The sequence below is a fragment of the Ovis canadensis genome, chromosome 1 (genome assembly GCF_042477335.2).
Source record: "Ovis canadensis isolate MfBH-ARS-UI-01 breed Bighorn chromosome 1, ARS-UI_OviCan_v2, whole genome shotgun sequence".
NCBI lineage: Eukaryota > Metazoa > Chordata > Mammalia > Artiodactyla > Bovidae > Ovis > Ovis canadensis.
In genome coordinates, this window is record NC_091245.1 from 169,562,294 (window position 1) to 169,580,871 (window position 18,578).

At 41.0% G+C, this 18,578-nt stretch overlaps 1 long non-coding RNA gene across 4 annotated transcripts in view; it reads left to right on the top strand.

Annotated features, from left to right (window-relative positions):
• Positions 1-18,578, top strand: part of LOC138419496 (uncharacterized) — a 374,854-nt gene that overhangs the window by 68,368 nt on the left and 287,908 nt on the right. For 2 of the 4 annotated variants that reach the window (XR_011248993.1, XR_011248995.1), the window contains one exon: positions 2,341-2,580. This is a non-coding gene — a long non-coding RNA (uncharacterized lncRNA). The remainder of the gene's footprint in view (positions 1-2,340; positions 2,581-18,578) is intronic. The other 2 variants (XR_011248994.1, XR_011248990.1) reach the window with 1 other exon arrangement.

Consider the following 18,578-nt stretch of genomic DNA (forward strand, 5'->3'; position numbering starts at 1 on the left):
ATGTGAAAGAGAATTCTGGGGCAGTTACTTTGAAAACTAGAGGAATGTGGTATCACTTTTACTCTTTCCCATGGTAGTTGCTTTAGGTGTGACAAGTAAAGACTGCCTTCCACACAGAGGTGGAGCATTTCCCAAAATCTAAGGAGATCAATCTCACAATGATCTACTATAGGTTGATGTTCTTCCCCCCTTTATTCAGCTTTTAGAAAATGGCTTATAACTTTTGCCTTCAGAGATGTAGTGTTTGCTTACCATGAACAATAACCCACTAGGCCAGGTTTGGCTTAACCTTCTGAAAGATTCCAGCTATAGCAGAGGTAGAATAATCCACCACCTAAGGGCACATGAGGCTGCATCAGATTTGAAGAATAGAAGTCAGGAACAATCAATGGGCATGTAGATACTGGGGCAAAGTGCTGAGTTGGAAACCAACTTATATATGGGTGTTCCTGGCCTGGTATAAAGACAGGCCTCCTGGGACAAATTTCATCCTTTTGTCTTTGAAATAGACTATGAGAGAGGCTCTGTGGGTAGCTTCCTTTCTAGACAAAAAGAAGCTGGTAGAAGTTGGGTAGATGACTCTCATGGCCAAAGAGACCAACAACTCTGGGTATATGAGTGATGCAAGATGAGGAAAAGCAGGTGCTTCACACACTGAACATCTTAACTCTCAGCGTGGGATCAGTAGCTACCTTTGAACCTTTGTCTCTTCCAAATCAAATACTAGCAATTTCACTTTGATTACAAGAATAATTACTTTCTCTTACTATAATCTTTTAAGTATTCAACTAGACTATGTAAAGCTGCCATTAACAATCTGTGAGGTCAATTTGCTGATGCTCAAAGTCTATATATGTGTTCTAGTTTCTAGTTGTTGGATAAATTGGAACTGGTCATAAACTATAAACTGAAATGAACTATCTTCATCCCAATTGACATTTTAAAGATGTTCATTTATCATTCCTACATTATTAAAGTAAGTAGTGTAATGGGGTCGCACAGAGTCGGACACGACTGAAGCTACTACTACTACGCAGCAGTAGTTTAATGAGAGGGCAAGATGGGGTCTACAGTAATGCATAGTTTTTTGACTAAGGAAGAAGCCAGCAGTTGTTTTCCTCTCATATTTTTATCCTTATGGTATATGATGAAGCAATGCATGTTGTGAAATTGATATGAAAAAAAACCGGGACACTGTAACATATTCTTATATGGATCTGGGTCTAACCCAGGCACAATTTGAAGCAAAGGTAATAATGTTATATTCTTACTGACCCCCAATCCCCAACCATTCCTTTTTATTGTGAACAGAGATTTTTTAAAATCCAAAAGCAGGACTCACTTTAAATGAGTTAGTATATATTTGCTTTTCTCTTTCTGACTTTGTATGATAGTCTCTAGATCCATTCACATCTCTTCAAATGACACGATGCTGTTGCTTTTTATGGCTGGATAATATTCCATTGTATATATGTATCACATTTACTTTTATCCATTCCTCTCTATTCATGGAATGTAGAAAAACAATATAGATGAACTTATTTGCAAAGCAGAAATAGAGGCATAGATGTAGAGAACAAATGTATGGATACCAAGGGAGGAAGAAGAGTGGGATGGATTGGGAGATCGGGATTTGCATGTATACAGTGCTATGTATAAAACAGACAACTAGTAAGAACCCGCTATATAGTGTAAGAACTGCTCATTGCTCTGTGGTGACCTAGATGGGAAGGGAATCCAAGGAAGAGGGGATATGTGTATATGTGTGGTGGATTCACTTTGCTGTACAGCAGAAACTGACACAACATTGTAAAGCAACTATACTCCAATTAAAAAAAAGTTGGGTTCACTTGCTTGAATCTGGAATCCTAGGTCAAACTATACCCACTATGTTTTCCATGGAGCAGTCCCTGCGCAGCTGTGCCAAATAAATTCATTTGTTTCACCAAGAATGGAAATGACCCAGAATTGACCAAAGTTTGGACTTGCCACTCTAGAGGAGGGCCAATCTCTGTTAATGCAGAATCTCGAGTCTCTTTGGCTTTGCTGATTCTATGATGTTGGGAGAATTTATGAATGTGAGAAAATAATTATGTTATCCTAGAAAGAATTGAAGTTGTTCTTAACCTGCCTCATTAGTATTCCATTCATCAGAGGGTTATATATTTCTCCAAGGCAGGGTGGGAAAAATTTTCTGAAGGCAGGATGAGAAAGAAACTGGGCGAATGAAGGAAGCAGAGTTTGTAGAGGTAAAAGGAGCAGGACTAACATGCGAGCTGTCTTCAAGAGGAACGAATGCAAAGCATTAGCTTTCTCTGTTGTTTGTGTTTTTCCTTGCAGATACCTCGACTATGAATATTGGTTTCAATAAGGAAGCAAAATGAATTCTGACAGGAAGGTTGGGAGCTGTGACTGGCAGAAGAAAAATGAAGCCAAACAGCATGGAGGTGTGCCGCTCTTACTCACCGCTGGGTTTTACCTTGATCTACACTCAGTTATCAACATCTTTTCAAAAGGCTTGGCACTCATTCGTGAAATAGGACACATGTCCTGACATTGAAGTAACTGATGAGCTTTCAGGTACATTGTATTGAAATAAGCCTCTCGCCTTTTCTTTCCACACTGCGAATTCATTAGTATATCTGTCCATTCAAGAGTCATCCACTGAGAGCTCATTATGTGATAGGCACAGTGCTAAGCACTATAGCTTATCAAACACCTAGGTCCTAGAAATGTTATAACAGTAAACAATTTGCTTTTTTAAAAATTTGCTTTTGTTCTAAAATTTGTTTTGGTTTTATGACTCATGCTAAAGGTTTCAAACTAAGAATCCCCAAATGAATAAAGAAGGTGGAGATATTTGTGATGATTTATAGCTTTTTAGATCTGCATTACATTGAACTCATAAAGGCACTACCTTATTCATTGTTTAAAATATTGCAAGCCAGTTATGAGTAAGATAGGCTCCTGACTGACTTCAGAGGTGCCCTAGTTGTTGCTCAGAAGTCAAAGTACTAGCCTTTTTTGTTCTCTCTGTGTTATCCTGTATAACATTTACAGCAAATGAACCCTTGTATTGTTCAGTATGAATTTTATGCTTATTACTATTTATGGTGTAATGCTACAGTAATACCTGCATAAACTCCCAGGCATGGATTCAGGAAATGTGAAGGGAAGAGGAGACCATGAATAAAAAAAGAAATCTTGAAATAACACAGAAAGAAACTGACAAAAACAAGAAGTACACATCCTTTGGTGGGAGGATGGAAGAGAAACAAAATTGTAATTATCATTTGAAGGACTCATGAATAAGTTACCCTTTTCATGGTCAGAGTGAAAGAAATACAGATGATGAGGGCTTCCAGTGGAAAGGAAGAATTGCAAGGAAGGGTTAGTAGGTGATTTGTCTCCCTCCTGAGAAGGAGGAAAAAGGGAAAACTTGAGCAATGGCAGTCAATGTCAGTGTTAGTAGAGAGAAGAGTTGGTGGTATAGCTATGAGGCTTGGGGAGGATTCTCTGACCACCTTCAAGGCTGAGTGTATGCCATGCAGGAGGGTATTTTATGGAAAGAGTGGGCCAGCTACCGGTGAAGATGTGGCGAACACAAATGTGGGAGGTGTTGGGGATTCAGACTTAATGTCTGACTTCTGTGATAGTTTGGAATTTTAATTAAACACCTTAGCAAAACTTCCTGGTAGGAGGATTTGTCCCATATTTCAAATATTTCACAAGTGCTGGGAAATGGAAGTTTCCAACTGGCAGCATTTCATAGTTCTGATAACCTGGGGAAATTAGTATAGCAAGTATAGGTTTCATTCTTGAATCACACACTCCCCTTCCCCTGAAAAGAGTTTAATCATATGGTTACTTGAGGTGTTAGTTTCAGAGAAGATTGAGCTGCAGCATAGCCTGTATAGGAATGATGCATTTTGAAGAAATCTAATGTGTGCTCCTACACTCAAGTCTCAGAGAATCAAAATAAGGACCTCTTCATTTGTAATAAATAATCAAATCTCAAATGAAGTCTATAGCTGTTTGAAAAACATTCTGCTGTCCTTTCTTCAGAGGTTCATGCTAATAGAGGCCTTGGACCCTCTCTTGACTATGGGTGTCCAATGGTCTTGGAATGAATGGTAATAATAACTCAGCCAATCAGTGCTTGTCTGAACAGTCTCCTGAGAACAGGTACTGTGAAATACAGAAAGTGAGGAAGACTGGGTTGTGAAGGAAGATGAATTTACTGTCAGGAGTAGTTGGCTTTGGACAAATACAAGACATAAAAGAAAGGTCATTCACCCATTCCAGTGATGGGAGAAGAAAAAAGCAAAGTGGGGAAGTGAGGGAAAAAAAAACCCAATTACCAAATTGACAAAAAAACCCATCTAACAAAAACTAGACTGATGAATGACCTTTAGCTGTGGAAAGATACTCTTCTGTTGAAACATGAACTGAAAGGATTTCTTTTGAGGGCTAATTTACATTTTTTCTTTTTCAGTCTTCAACTTATTTGAGTAGATGCGTGGTTCTGCATGGTTAGTATGTTTGTCTCTCTGAAAAAAAAAATGGATCAGCTTGATATAGCTTGGTGTAAGCAGTCAGTCAGGTGATCCCTGTGAGAGACATGACTAAAGCCAGACTAGGTCTCGTTAGAAGAGGGGACATTTGGGGGCTTGCCTTGAGGTGGCATTTTATTGATACAATTTATGGAGGGATTTTCCTTCCCAGCTGACTATGCCTGACACGGGTCTTGTTTCAGGGAAACAGGACCCTTCTAAGAGGTGCTGAGGGCATAGGCCCAATATAGTCCAGTGGTACCTGAAGACATTTGTGGTGGGCAAAAAGATCTCCCCAAAGATAGCCTTATCTGGAAACTGCGGATTATATTACTTTACCCGTTGCATATGTGATTAAGATAAAGATCTTGACATGAGAGATTAAGCTAGATTATCTAGGAGGTCCAACCTAATCACACATGTCTTTAAAAGTTGAGAAACTTTCATAGTTGGGTCAGAGAGAGATGTGATGATAGAACAAGGATCAGGCTGATACACTGTGAGAAGGACCCATCCACTGTTGCTGGCTTTGAAAATGGAGGAAGAGGTCTGTGAGCCAGGGAATGTGGGCGGCCTTTAGAGATGGAAAAGTCCAAGGAAATGGAGCTTCCAGAAAGAAACATGGCTGACCTCTAAAACAGTGAGAAAATAATCTATGTTGTTTTAAGGCACTAAGTTCACAGTAATTTATTTTAGCAGCAAAAGAAAACCATCTCTTTGTTGTCTCTTGCTAGCTCACTTCATGGATTCTGTCTAAATAATAAAGTGCTGTGTTAGGCTAGCTCCCTAAGGAGAATTTTGACCATAGAATATGATTTTAAAAGCTGAATTAGGTAAATAGGTCTCCCAGTAGATACTTTAATAAGGTAATATAGTCACTCTTTTTACTCATAAATACTTTTTGAGCCCTAAATATCAGCCAAGCGTTTTATTAGGTTCTGGGAGTAAAATCTGACTGAAGATAGGCTCTATCCTGCTCTTGAGGAGGAGCTTATGGATTTGCTGGGGAAGACTGACTATCAAACCAGAAATTCCAATGTGTAGAGTGGATAAACTTGCTTTTCTTTGGTGTCCTCACTATGGGAATTTAGAGTTCACCTTCCTTTACTAAGTGAAACTAGTCACCACTCCTTCATCCAATTTTCATCTTCTGCAAATTTGTTTAAATCAGGTTTATTGCCATTTCTCTGGTTATTTTTATCTGTTTTTAGGGGGTTATGAGGCTTATATCTTGAGTGTATTATTGGCCTTGATTTTTCCCTCAGGAACTGGTGCAGCATGACCTTGCATTATTCCTCTGGAAAAATAAACCATAAAGCAATTCCTCCTTGCACTAGTGCTGAAGTAGGAGAAAAAAAGAAAAAAAACAAATAAGGCTACAGCCTCGATTTTAGGAGGTGAGAGAGGTACACACAGAACTTGCAAATAATTTAGCATTTCTTTCTGCTGAGCTGGTTCAGAATAAGTTGGAACAAATGATGAGCAGGAGTTATTTTATGAGTAAAATAATTCAGGTCATGGTTGTTTGTTGCTACCAATTATTTTCTAAAATTAGAAATCCTAAAGGTGTTGGCAGGTTCTTCTGGTGAAGGCATATCAAGCCACTGGTGATCAGCTCCCTAATTCTGACAGATACATCTGCCCAGGAAAGTACCTGGACCAAGAATAACTAGGTTAGTTTTTCTTCTTGCCTCTCATGCCCCTCCTTTTGTTAACTCTACCAACAAAGGGAGGATATCAGGCAAAGGGAACGATACATCTATTACTAAGCAAAAATGTTTGGAAGACTTATAGCTGTAGAGTTCTCTGCCTGTTACCATCTAGTCAGATATTTTCATCTGAAAGGATGGTCTAAACCCTTTCTGTGCTTTAAGGTGATGCCCTTTTAAAAACATGGCCCTGATTCATACAGATTAGTGTTCGAATTGGCCAGAAAAAGAAAACAATAAATGGATGTTCTTATTTGTTTCTGTTGGTCCTTTATTCATATTTCAGACATTGTGCTTCTGTGGCAAGTCTAGTCTCTGGCCTCTGCAGGAAGGGGACAGTGACCCTGGAAGGGAGTATGCAAAAGTGGCAGATGAAGGAGGGACAGATTACGTTGAGTTAAATCCTTTCAGGGAGGTGATCTGTGACTGTGTGATAAGATGTACAGAGGTTAATTGCTCTTCCTCTTCTCACACATGGTTGCCTTGCTGTCCAATCCTGTCTGTATGTGCCTGCAGAGAGCAAACTATAGCTGTTACAAATTGGAGATACAGAGAGGGTGTAGTGTGAGAACAAAGGTGTTGGGAGTGGACATGTGACAAATTGAGAGAAGAGCAGGTGACAAGCCTGGGCAGAGACAAAAAGCAGCATTCAGGCTGTGCTGTGCTTAGTCACTCAGTTGTGTCTGACTGTTTGTGACTACACGAGGCAGATAACCAGAACCTGAGAATATCACAGAGCTTCAAAGTCAAGGCTGTGAATTGATAAGGAATTTCTCTGTCTTCCATTTTACACATGAAGAAATCATCTTACTTATTCTATAGATTCAGGAGTCTAACGAAAAATTCCATTTGGGTGGGAAAAATGCCGGAATTCTTCCCCACCCTCTAACAGATTTGTTCACAGCAATTTTTATACCAAGGCAATGTATCAGGTTTGGCGCAGATGACCTGGGTCACCTAGGGAGAAATGATTCCCATGATTCAGCCATGCCTGACACATTCAAAATTTATATATATAGAAGGGATAAGGAGCCTGCATGAATATTTAACAGGCAAAAACAGTGGAGTCAAAGAAAAATCATGAAAACAGGTCTCTCATAAAAGACAAGGAAGAGAGTTTCATGGAGTGAACTGTGGACTCATGGGGAAAATAGCATAAAAGTGTGAAAAGATGTACCTCCTGGATTTGGAAACATGAAACAGAAGGAAGTCAGGTTAGAATGGGTTTTTCATTAACTAATTCTTGATGTCCACACACATTTTTTTGAGGACTTACTATGTAACAGACATTATTCACTGGGTGTTTGAGGACTCATGGATGAGAAAACAGACCTGATGTCTACTTTCGTGGTAACTTATGGAGGGAGGCAAATAAAAAATAAAGCAACAATTGCAAAGGCAGGGATGACCTTGGAATATTGGAGGAAGAGAAAAAAGATAATTTCATCTGAGGCATAGTGACTGAACGGGCTTCCTTGGTAGCTCAGCTGGTATAGCGTCTGCCTGCAATGCAGGAGATTCAGGTTCAGTTCCTGGATCAGGAAGATCCCCTGGAAAAGGGATAGGGTACCCACTCCAGTATTCATGGGCTTCCCTGGTGGTTCAGATGGTAAAGAATCTGCCTGCAATGTGGGAGGCCTGCGTTTGATCCCTGGGTTGGGAAGATCAACCCTTGGAGGAGGATAATGGCAACCCACTCCAGTTTTCTTGCCTGGAGAATTCCATGGACAGAGGAGCCTGGAGTCACAAAGAGTTGGACACAACTAAATGACTGAGCACAGCACAGCACACAGTGACTTAACAGAAGGGAAGGATTAAGAGAAAACATGAGATGACCAGGGGCCAGATCACAAGGGGAAAGTCTGCTAGATTACATGGTAAGGGACTAAAAGTTCATCACACATGCAATGGGAAGATTTTAGAGAAGTTTTTACATGGGTGCGATGCTATTTGATTTTAAGAGTGAATGAGAGGTGAGAAAGTGAAGACTATAAGTAGAGTCAACTTCTTCAAGACATCCTGCTGGGTAGTAGTGACTAACACTTATTTAGTGCTTGTCATGACCCAGTCAATATTTTAACTATTTTTATCATCACTAATTTAATATTACCTATTCCTATGATGTACAAAGCTAGTGGAGGTGATGGAATTCCAGTTGAGCTATTTCAAATCCTAAAAGATGATACTGTGAAAGTGCTGCACTCAATATGCCAGCAAATTTGGAAAACTCAGCAGTGGCCACAGGACTGGGAAAGGTCAGTTTTCATTCTAATCCCAAAGAAATGAAATGCCAAAGAATGTTCAAACTACCACACAATTGAACTCATCTCACACACTAGAAAAGCGTAATGCTCAAAATTCTCCAAGCCGGGCTTCAACAATATGTGAACCGTGAACTTTCAAATGTTCAAGCTGGATTTAGAAAAGGCAGAGGAACCAGAGATCAGATTGACGACCCCCACTGGATCATTGAAAAAGCAAGAGAATTCCAGAAAAACATCTACTTCTGCTTTATTGACTACACCAAAGCCTTTGACTGTGTGGATCACAACAAACTGTGGAAAATTCTTAAAGAGATGGGAATACCAGACCACCTGACTTGCCTCCTGAGAAATCTGTATGCAGGTCAGGAGCAACAGTTAGAACTGGATATGGAACAACAGACTGGTTTCAAATTGGAAATTTGAAGTACATCAAAGCTGTGTATTGTCACCCTGCTTATTTCACTTATATGCAGAGTACATCATGAGGAATGCTGGGCTGGACGAAACACGAGCTGCAATCAAGATTGCTGGGAGAAATATCAATAACCTCAGATATGCAGATGACACCACCCATAAGGCAGAAAGTGAAGAACTAAAGAGCCTCTTGGTGAAAGTGAAAGAGGAGAGTGAAAAAGTTGGTTTAAAACTCAACATTCAGAAAACTAAGACCATGGCATCTGGCCCCATCTCTTCATGGCAAATAGATGGGGAAACAGTGACAAACAATTTTTGGGGGCTCAAAAATCACTGCAGATGGTGATTGCAACCATGAAATTAAAAGATGCTTGCTCCTTGGGAGAAAAGCCATGACAAATGTAGACAGCATATTAAAAAGCAGAGACATTACTTTACCAACAAAGGTCCATCCAGTGAAAGCTATAGTTTTCCAATAGTCGTGGATGGATGTGAGAGTTGGACTATAAAGAAAGCTGAGTGTTGAAAAATTGATGCTTTTGAACTGTGGTGTTGGAGAAGACTCTTGAGAGTCCCTTGGAGAGCAAGGGATCCAACCAGTCCATCCAGAGGGAAATCAGTCCTGAATGTTCATTGGAAGGACTGATGTTGAAGCTGAAACTCCAGTACTTTGGCCACCTGATGTGAAGAACTGACTCACTGGAAAAGACCCTGATGCTGGGAAAGATTGAAGGCAGGAGGAGAAGGGGGCGACATGGTACATGAGAGGGAGGGCTGGCCCGACTCGGCTTATGGGGTGTCCAGTCTTATCGAGAATCCTGGCCCAGCTCCTGGAGAAGAGGAAAGCCGACAGGATTCTGCTGAACGTGTGCTGCCCCCGGGTGGGTGAAGATGGACTTGGGGGGTGCTCATGCCTCCAGGAGGGTCCAGGAGAGGGCTGAGACTCCTGTCTACCTGGCCCTCCTGCCGCCAGATGCCAACGAGCCCCATGGTCAGCTATTTCGTGACAAAGTTGTCCAAAACTGGTGAATGCCTGCTGTGGCACTCGAGGCTTAATAAGTGTCTGGGGAGTGAATGAAAAAAAAAAAAAAAAGAAAGGATGAGATGGTTGGATGGCATCACCAACACGATGGATATGAGTTTGAGCAAGCTCTGGGAGTTGGTGATGGACAGGGAGGCCTGGCGTGCTGCAGCCCATGGGGTGGCAAAGAGTTGGGCAAGACTGAGCAACTGAACTGAACTGAACTCCTATGATGAAGCTGGAGCTATTACTAGTCTTACTTTGCTTACAGGTGAGGAAACTGAAGCATAAAGAGAGGATTCAGAATAAAAGTGGAGTTTTCATTTTTACTTGCTTTTTTTTCTTTTGAGAGGACAGAGGATAAGGATATCTCATTTTATTTTAATGAGAGAGAAAATGGAAAGTATGAACATAAATTCAGGCAGTTTTATTGTTCAACAGATGTTATGAGTCTTCCCCCTGATGGTGTCAATTTTCTCAGTGTTCATCAGCTGAGGAAGGAGTTTCCAGGAGGTGCAGGATAAAAAGTAACCAGGGAGGAGAGGTGGATATCAATGTGCTGGGAAATGTTTAACAACTTATTTTCTTATTTTCCTCTAAAAGCTTATCTTTTACACTGAGATCAATAATCTGTATAGTTAACTTTTTAGTGTGACATGAGGTAAGGATCACAATGCAGTAGTTTTCAGATGGCAATCCAATTTGCCCAGTACTGCTTACTGAAATGACTATCCTTATCCTCTTCACTAAATTGCAGTGTCACCTTTGCCAATTAGTTTATCTTATATGTCTGGATCTGCTTCTGGACCCTTAAATCTCCCAACTCCACTGGTCAGTTGAAAACCTGCATTTTTTTCACCAACATTTTCAGTCTCTACAGTGAAGGTTTAAATAAGATCTCTTGGGTTTGCTTTTACAACTACCAGGAATTTTATTGAGGTCAAGTATGAATATCTACATGTGAAATACAAGGTCCTCCCATTACCTTCTCCAAATACAATATGAGGTAGATAAGAAGAATATGATGCATTACTCAGATTCTCCTATGGGACAGAAAATTTTATTTATGTAACTGCTGGGAATGCTGTCAACATTCAGCCCTTAGGTGCCAGTCCTCCTCAAGATCACTATATACAATCACCTTGCCCAAAGTCACAGCCTCTTCCTGGGGCGGCCCACATCAAATGGCTGCTCTTATTGACTGCCAATATCATGGAATGTGAAGCTAAAGCGCTCGGGAGGTAGAGGCACTATGGAGATTAATGGGGCTTTACCTGTGTCTGCTGGTGGAGATGTTCCTCCTTAAGGAACTGAGACCTCTAACTCTAAAGAGCCCTGAGTTGCAACAACAGGAAGCTTCTCCGAAAACTTGGGGAAACTCCCCAAGTGGGTCACCAGGAGTGATGGTAAGTGGGGCCATATCTACTTCCACTGCTGAGTTCCTGGACTCACGTTTTCAACCTATTAGTGACCTGTTAGAAATCATATAAAGGTCAATGGTTTTTGAAGTACAATATTCTAAAGGATGGGATTCCTATCCTTGCAAGGTATTGCCTCTGATCTGTCATTTTTGTGAGTTCTCCTTGGTACAGTATGAGCTGAGATTTTGCAATCATATGCCAACTCCTGTATTTCCTTTGCTGTTATTCTCTTGATATGAGGTGATATAATGTGGGATGCTGGGACAGTGAGTCAAATACCTTCTAAGGTTTCAGGCCTGCAAATAGAAACCAATCCTTACCTTGAATAGTTGCATATTAGTGTCAGAATGAATTGTTACCTTTTCCAAGGTAGAAGGGGTCTAATGCAGTCCACTTGCCACCAACTGGTTGGTTGGTCTTTATTATTGTATAATAAACCACTCCATAACTTAGTGACTTAAAATAATTTTATTTTGCTCTTGATATCCTGGTTTAAGAAGTCAGGAAGGACTCACCTGGTTAGTATGTTTCTGATCCATTTGGCTTCAGCAGGAGTATCTGAGGCTAGAGGATTCACTTCTAAGGTGGCTTTTTCCTCATAAGTCTGATGTCTCCAGGTACCTTGTGGTCTGTCTCTCTCTTTTTGGACATGGTGTCTCATTATTCAGGTCTCTGTAGATGGCTTGGTATTCTCACAACATAGTTGTCTCAAGGTAGATATTTCCAGCTGCTTGTTGGGCAGATGGTTTCTCTCAAAAAAAAGTTCTAGGAAAGAGCATTCTGAGAGGTCCAGTAACAGTTGTAAGGCTTCTTACCCTTAGCTTTGAAAGTTACAGAATGTCTGTATTTCTACTGGTGAGTCATTAAAGCTCAGCCTGGATCTGTGATAAAGGAGGAATGGATTCTACCGATGGATGGGGGGATGGCATGTGCACACAGGGAAGAGAGGAACTGAAGGTGGCCACACTGGAGACAAACTACCACAGTCTCATTAAGAGTCCTGTAACAGTGATTTAGGCTTGACAGGTAGGAGATCTAGCAGTAGTAGTAGCTGGATCAACTTTGATAAGTGGGAGCCCATGCTTTTCAGCTCATACAAGGCCTCCATTTCTGCCACCAAGGCTACTTTTTCCATGTGTTCAATGCAAGGAATGGCCAATGCAAACTAACATATGTCAACTGTCAAATAATTTTGTCTACCTCTGCGTTACTGATTTTTCTATCATAGATTCTCTTTAGGGATTATATGCAATACAAAACCTTTAGACTTTAATCTATTTCCATATGTCAATCCACATCTCATGTTCCTTCTATAGATTTTCTTGACCCAAATCTTTTAGTATTTCTCCTTCTAAAACCTTGATCAGCTGTGCTAAGTCATTTTGCACTGGTCACTTTTTTTTTTTTTTAATCACAATCAGATACATATCTCCCAAAGCTTGGCCCAATGGGAAGACTTCCTCTCACCATTCTCTTTCACAGTCACCATTGAATAGGAATATAATTCAAGCTCGGTCTTCTTAGGCTTACACCCACATACTGAGCTGGCTGATCCATGGACCAAGCTTAATCATTTTGCCTTCACAAATATAGTCAATGTTCTCCAGAGAAACAGAACCAAGAGGGGATATATGTGTGTATTTAGGCCAGAAGTTGTTGTAGAACCAGGAAGAGTGGATGCCTTAGCTTGAAGGCCAACAGGCAGGAGCATTCTCATATTCAAGGGAGGATCAACCTTTTGTTCTATTCTGGTCTTGGTTGGTTGCATGAGGCCCACTCACATTCTGGTTGGCAATCTGCTTTACTCAGTCTACCAGTTTAAATGTTAATCTCATCTAAAACTACCCTCACAGAAACACGCAAATAATGGTTGATCAAATATCTGGGCACCCTGTGGTCCACTCAGATTGCCACATAAACTAACCATCATGGTAAGCTAGTCTTAAAGTAGATGCTATGTGGCCATATGTTTGAACTGGTGCAACAGTGGTTGACGACAATGACAATGCTGATCTAGCTGCCTCCTCATGGAGCTTGCTTGAACCCTCCAGACCTTTTCATGCTCAATCTCAGATGTTCCAGTTGCATCTCATGATAGCCTATTGCTGGGTCTTCAGACCTTATTGTGATTTTGTAGGTCTGACAGCTTTATGATCAGCAGTTCTAGCTGGTGGTTCACATGATGTTCCAGGAACTAGCTCTCTATCTCTACTATGGTTCAGTAGAATAGCAGAATTTGTTGTTCATCAGATATATGATTTTCCATTGCAGGGGATGTGGTCATAAGATTCAAGAATCAGGGCCACTTCTACCACAGGCTTCATCTGCTAGCTTTCTCTTCCCTGCTTTGGGCCCTACAGAAGCCCAAGAATACTGGAGTAGATAGCCTATCCCTTCTCCAGAGGATCTTCCTGAACCAGGAATTGAACTGGGGTCTCCTGCATTGGAGGTGGGTTCTTTACCAGCTGAGCCACCAGGGAAGCCTGGTAATATCCCAGGTATGGAATATAGTCCCTTCAGAACTTGAAGAAGCCCTTATGTGTTGTATTTCTTGATGAGAAATACAAAGTAAAATAATCAATCCTTTTCTTTGGAGGAAATGTCCAACATGCTCCAGACCACTAAATCTCTAAGAATTTTGATATGTCAGTCCCCTGAATAGTTGTAGAATTTATCTCCCACTTTCTTCTGTTCTGAGAGATGCCCAGGTGGTCCAGGCAAATACATATGATTAACAACTACTGTTGTCCATTTCTAAGTGAATGTGAATTTTTTTTTTTTGGGTGATTGGAAAATAATGCATTTGCTAGATCAATTGTCCCAACATTTGTGGACTATTCCTTAATTTTACTACTTTTTTTTTTTTTTTTAGTTTTTTATTTTTTAAATTTTAAAATCTTTAATTATTACATGCGTTCCCAAACATGAACCCCCCTCCCACCTCCCACCCCATAACATCTCTCTGGGTCATCCCCATGCACCAGCCCCAAGCATGCTGTATCCTGCGTCAGACATAGACTGGCGATTCAATTCTTACATGATAGTATACATGTTATATGCATGAGTTGGATTGGGATGTCCAACTCTGTGACACCATGGACAGTAGCCAGCCAGGCTATTCTGTCCATGTAATTCTCCAGGCAAGAACACTGGAGTGGGTAGTCATTCCCTTCTCTAGGGGATTTTCCCAAGCCAAGGATCAAACTCAGGACTCCTGTATTGAAGACAGATTCTTTACCATCTGAGCCACCAGGGAAGCCCATAGGTCCTAGCAGTTTTAAATTGAAAATTTGATTAAAAAAACCCCCAAATATAAGATATTCAGATTTCCTATTTGTTTTGTTAGTTTTTTAAAAGCTTTTTCCTTAAAAAGTTATTTTTTCTTTTATTTTTTTTTGCCATACTGCACAGCCCATGGAATCTTTAATTCTCCAAGTGAGGATCCAATCTGTGCCCTAGTGGAAGAACAGAATACTAATCACTGGACCACCGGTGAATTCACTTGTTTTGTCAGTTTTGATAAGTTATGTTGTTATGTTCTCCCATCCTACTGATGGTGATGTTCTTGGCTGGAGGTCCCTAAAGCACTCGCCCAGCCTTACAACCTTACAGAACCCTCCCCTATCCTTACTAATGTTGTGGCTGGCCTGGCCCTTGTGGTTCTGTTATGAATGCTGGATGCACTTCAGCAAGAAAGGATCAGGGAACTCTTAAGAACAAGATCTATTACTCACAGGTCCTAGGGTGTACACAGCGTGCCTGAAAGCCACACAGCAAGGTCTTAGAGACACACAGAGAGAAAACCTGGAGCTCTGCCTTTATTAGGGTCCAAGAGTAAAGTTTCTAGGGCATTGTGAGTTCACTGTTTATTGGTAAATTTAAAGCATAAGTGTGGGAATTCAATAAATGCAGGAGTCACTAAAGTGGTTAGTTAACTAGGTTACCCAGGGCTTTGTAAAAGGAGTATTTCATGTGTAGGAGTGGACTAGTTCCTTATCTAGTTGTTTTGTTCTGTCATACAGCTGGCGGTACATTTATTTGAGATGGATATCTTTGAAATGGATGCCTTAGCAATCAAAAGCTCAATGTCAGGCACTTATGTTGTAATTAAAACTTAATGTCAGGTCTGTTCATGACATGTTTTTCAAGATATATGTGTATTCCATGTAAGTTGTGCTATTTATTGGCAAAAAGTTGTTCAAAATAGCACTTTTACATTACTTTTAATATCTATAGGATCTTTTATCCAGGTCATTAAGAACTTTTCTGTACAGTTCTGTATATAGTTGCCACCTCCTCAATCTACTTCTGTTAGGTTCCTGTGTTTCTGTCCTTTGTGCCCATCTTTACATGAAATGTTCCCTTGGTATAGCTAATTTCATTGAAGAGATCTCTAGCCTTTCGCATTCTATTGTTTTTCTCTATTTCTTTGCATTGATCACTGAGGAAGACTTTCTTATCTTTCCTTGCTAGTCTCTGGAACGCTGCATTCATTTGGGTGTATCTTTCCCTTTCTTCTTTGCTTTTCATGTCTCTTCTTTTCTCAGCTCTTTGTAAGGCCTCCTCAGACAACCACTTTGCCTTGCATTTCTTTTTCCTGGGGATGGTTTTGGTCACCATCTCCTATACAATGTTAAAAACCTCCATCCATAGTTCTTCAGGCATTCTGTCTACTAGATCTAATCCTTTGAATCTATTCATCACCTCCACTATGTAATCATGAGGAATTTGACTTAGGTCATACCTGAATGGCCGCTTGTTTTTCTCTACTTTCTTCAATTTGAGCCTGAATTTTGCAACAAGGAGCTGATGATCTGAGTCACAGCCAGCTCCAGGTCTTGTTTTTGCTGACTGCATAGAGCTTTTCCATCTTCAGCTATGAAGATTATAATCAATCTGATTTCAGTATTGACCATTTCATGATGTCCATGTGTAGAGTCATTTCTTGTGTTGTTGGAAGAAAGTGTTTGCTATGACCAGTGTGTTATCTTGGCAAAACTCTGTTAGATTTTGTCTTGCTTCATTTTATACTCCAAGGCCAAACTTGCCTGTTACTCTAGGTATCTCTTGACTTCCTTCTTTTTCATTTCAGGCCCCTATGATGAAAAGGTCACCTTTTTGGTGTTAGTTCTAGAAGGTCTTGTAGGTCTTCATAGAATCCAGCTTCTTTGACATTGGTGGTTAGGGCATAGACTTGGATTATTTTGATGCTGAATGGTTTGCCTTGGAAACAAACAGATCATTCTGTCGTTTTGAGATTGCATCCAACTACTGCATTTCAGACTCTTTTGTTGACTATGAGAACTACTCCATTCCTTCTAAGGGATTCTTGCCCTCAGTAGTAGACATAATGGTCATCTGAATTAAATTCGCCCATTCCTGTACATTTTAATTTGGTCAGTTCAGTCACTCAGTCATGTCCAACTCTTTGTGACCCCATGAACCGCAGCACACCAGGCCTCCCTGTCCACCACCAACTCCCGGAGTCCACCCAAACTCATGTCCATTGAGTCGGTGATGCCATCCAACTATCTCATCCTCTGCTGTCCCCTTCTCCTCCTGCCGAGGTCCAGCCCCAGTGGATCCAGGGAATTCGAAGGGTGGACGACGTCGGCGTGGAAAGACTTGTTTATTTATTAATGTAAGATTAGACTAAGAAACTATAGTGTAGTAAGAAGATTAAGTGGAGGAAGAGGGCTGAATAGCTTGGTTTACGCGGAAGACCAATAAAATTCCAGACAAGGAATTTGCACCATCTACGTTGGGCCACCGGCGCCCGCTTGAATATCTAAGGGTGCCTCGCCTTAAGCTCCCTTTCGCGCGGGTCTTAACAGCCAGGGCAAGTAAGTAGACCTGGCGAGCCTCCGCACCCCAGGTGGAGATTCAGCCTGAAGTTAAAGTAAAGAGCAGAGAGAGGGAAAGAGAGAGAAGAAGAAAGAGAGAGAAGAAGAAAGAGAGAGAGAGACACGGGGGGAGCCAGAGCCCCAAGAAACCAGGCCAAGAGACTAGTTCGAGAAACTGGTCCAAGAAACTGGCCCCAGAAACTGGTCCCAGAAACTGGCCCGAGAAGCTGGCCCAAGAAACTGGTTCGAGAAGCTGGCCCCATCCTTTATTGTTCAGAAGGCCTTTTATACTTTTGATAAAACACAGAGATCAGTGGGTAACACAAAATTATGTAGCGTTCGCAGCTCAGACTCTTTCTATACATCATTTTGTATACAAAAGGTCTCAGGTGATTTACATTATCTTCTGGCCAAGAGGCTTGTTAACACTTTTTGGCTCTCTTCCTTAATGAATGTTAATTTTGTTTCCCCTGAAGTGTTTTTCTTTAATCTACATCTCCTTAAAGCATTAAAGTTACATCTCTATAGAACAAAGGTGCAGTGGGATATAACAAAGAAGGTACTTAACTCAAAGATCTAATGTTGCTAATACAAGGTCTACTACTTGTTTTTCTGTATACCAACTATATCTACAAATAAAGGATGTGAAAATTTGGCAGCAAGTATTGACTCAACAAATGAAACCTTTAATCAGTCCTATTCTAAAGATTTTGACTCCTCAGAAGCTCCTACATTCCTAGGATGTTTTAAGCTTCCTGTGCCTCCTGCGGTCAGGAGGCCTCAAACAATCACATGCGCAGCTGTACGAGTCCTGCAGGCAGGCTAGAAAGCCATCAGGAGTATTTGGATTGAAACACTCTTTCAAATGCGGAAGACTAAAGCCCTGAATTGACTTTTTCCAGAAAATGTCAGAAGAGTGGAAAAGCAGAGCACAAAAGCCGGCAGATTTTTGTTGGGGTACATGCTTAGGAATTTCCAGAGGGGCCCCTGAAGTCTGAGCACGCCTTGCGTATGTCAGCTTCCTTCCTCATGACCTTGTCACGGGCGGGGTTCCTCACACTGGCTCCCGGCATCCTCCTGCCCTCAATCTTTCCCAGCATCAGGGTCTTTTCAAATAAGTCAGCTCTTCGCATCAGGTGGCCAAAGTATCAGAGTTTCAGCTTCAGCATCAGTCCTTCCAATGAGCATTCAGGAACGATTTCCTTTAGGGTGGACTGGTTGGATCTCCTTGCTCTCCAAGGGACTCTCAAGAGTCTTCTCCAACACCACAGTTCAAAAGCATCAATTCTTTGGCACTCAGCTTTCTTTATAGTCCAACTCTCACATCCATTCATGACTACTGGAAAAACCATA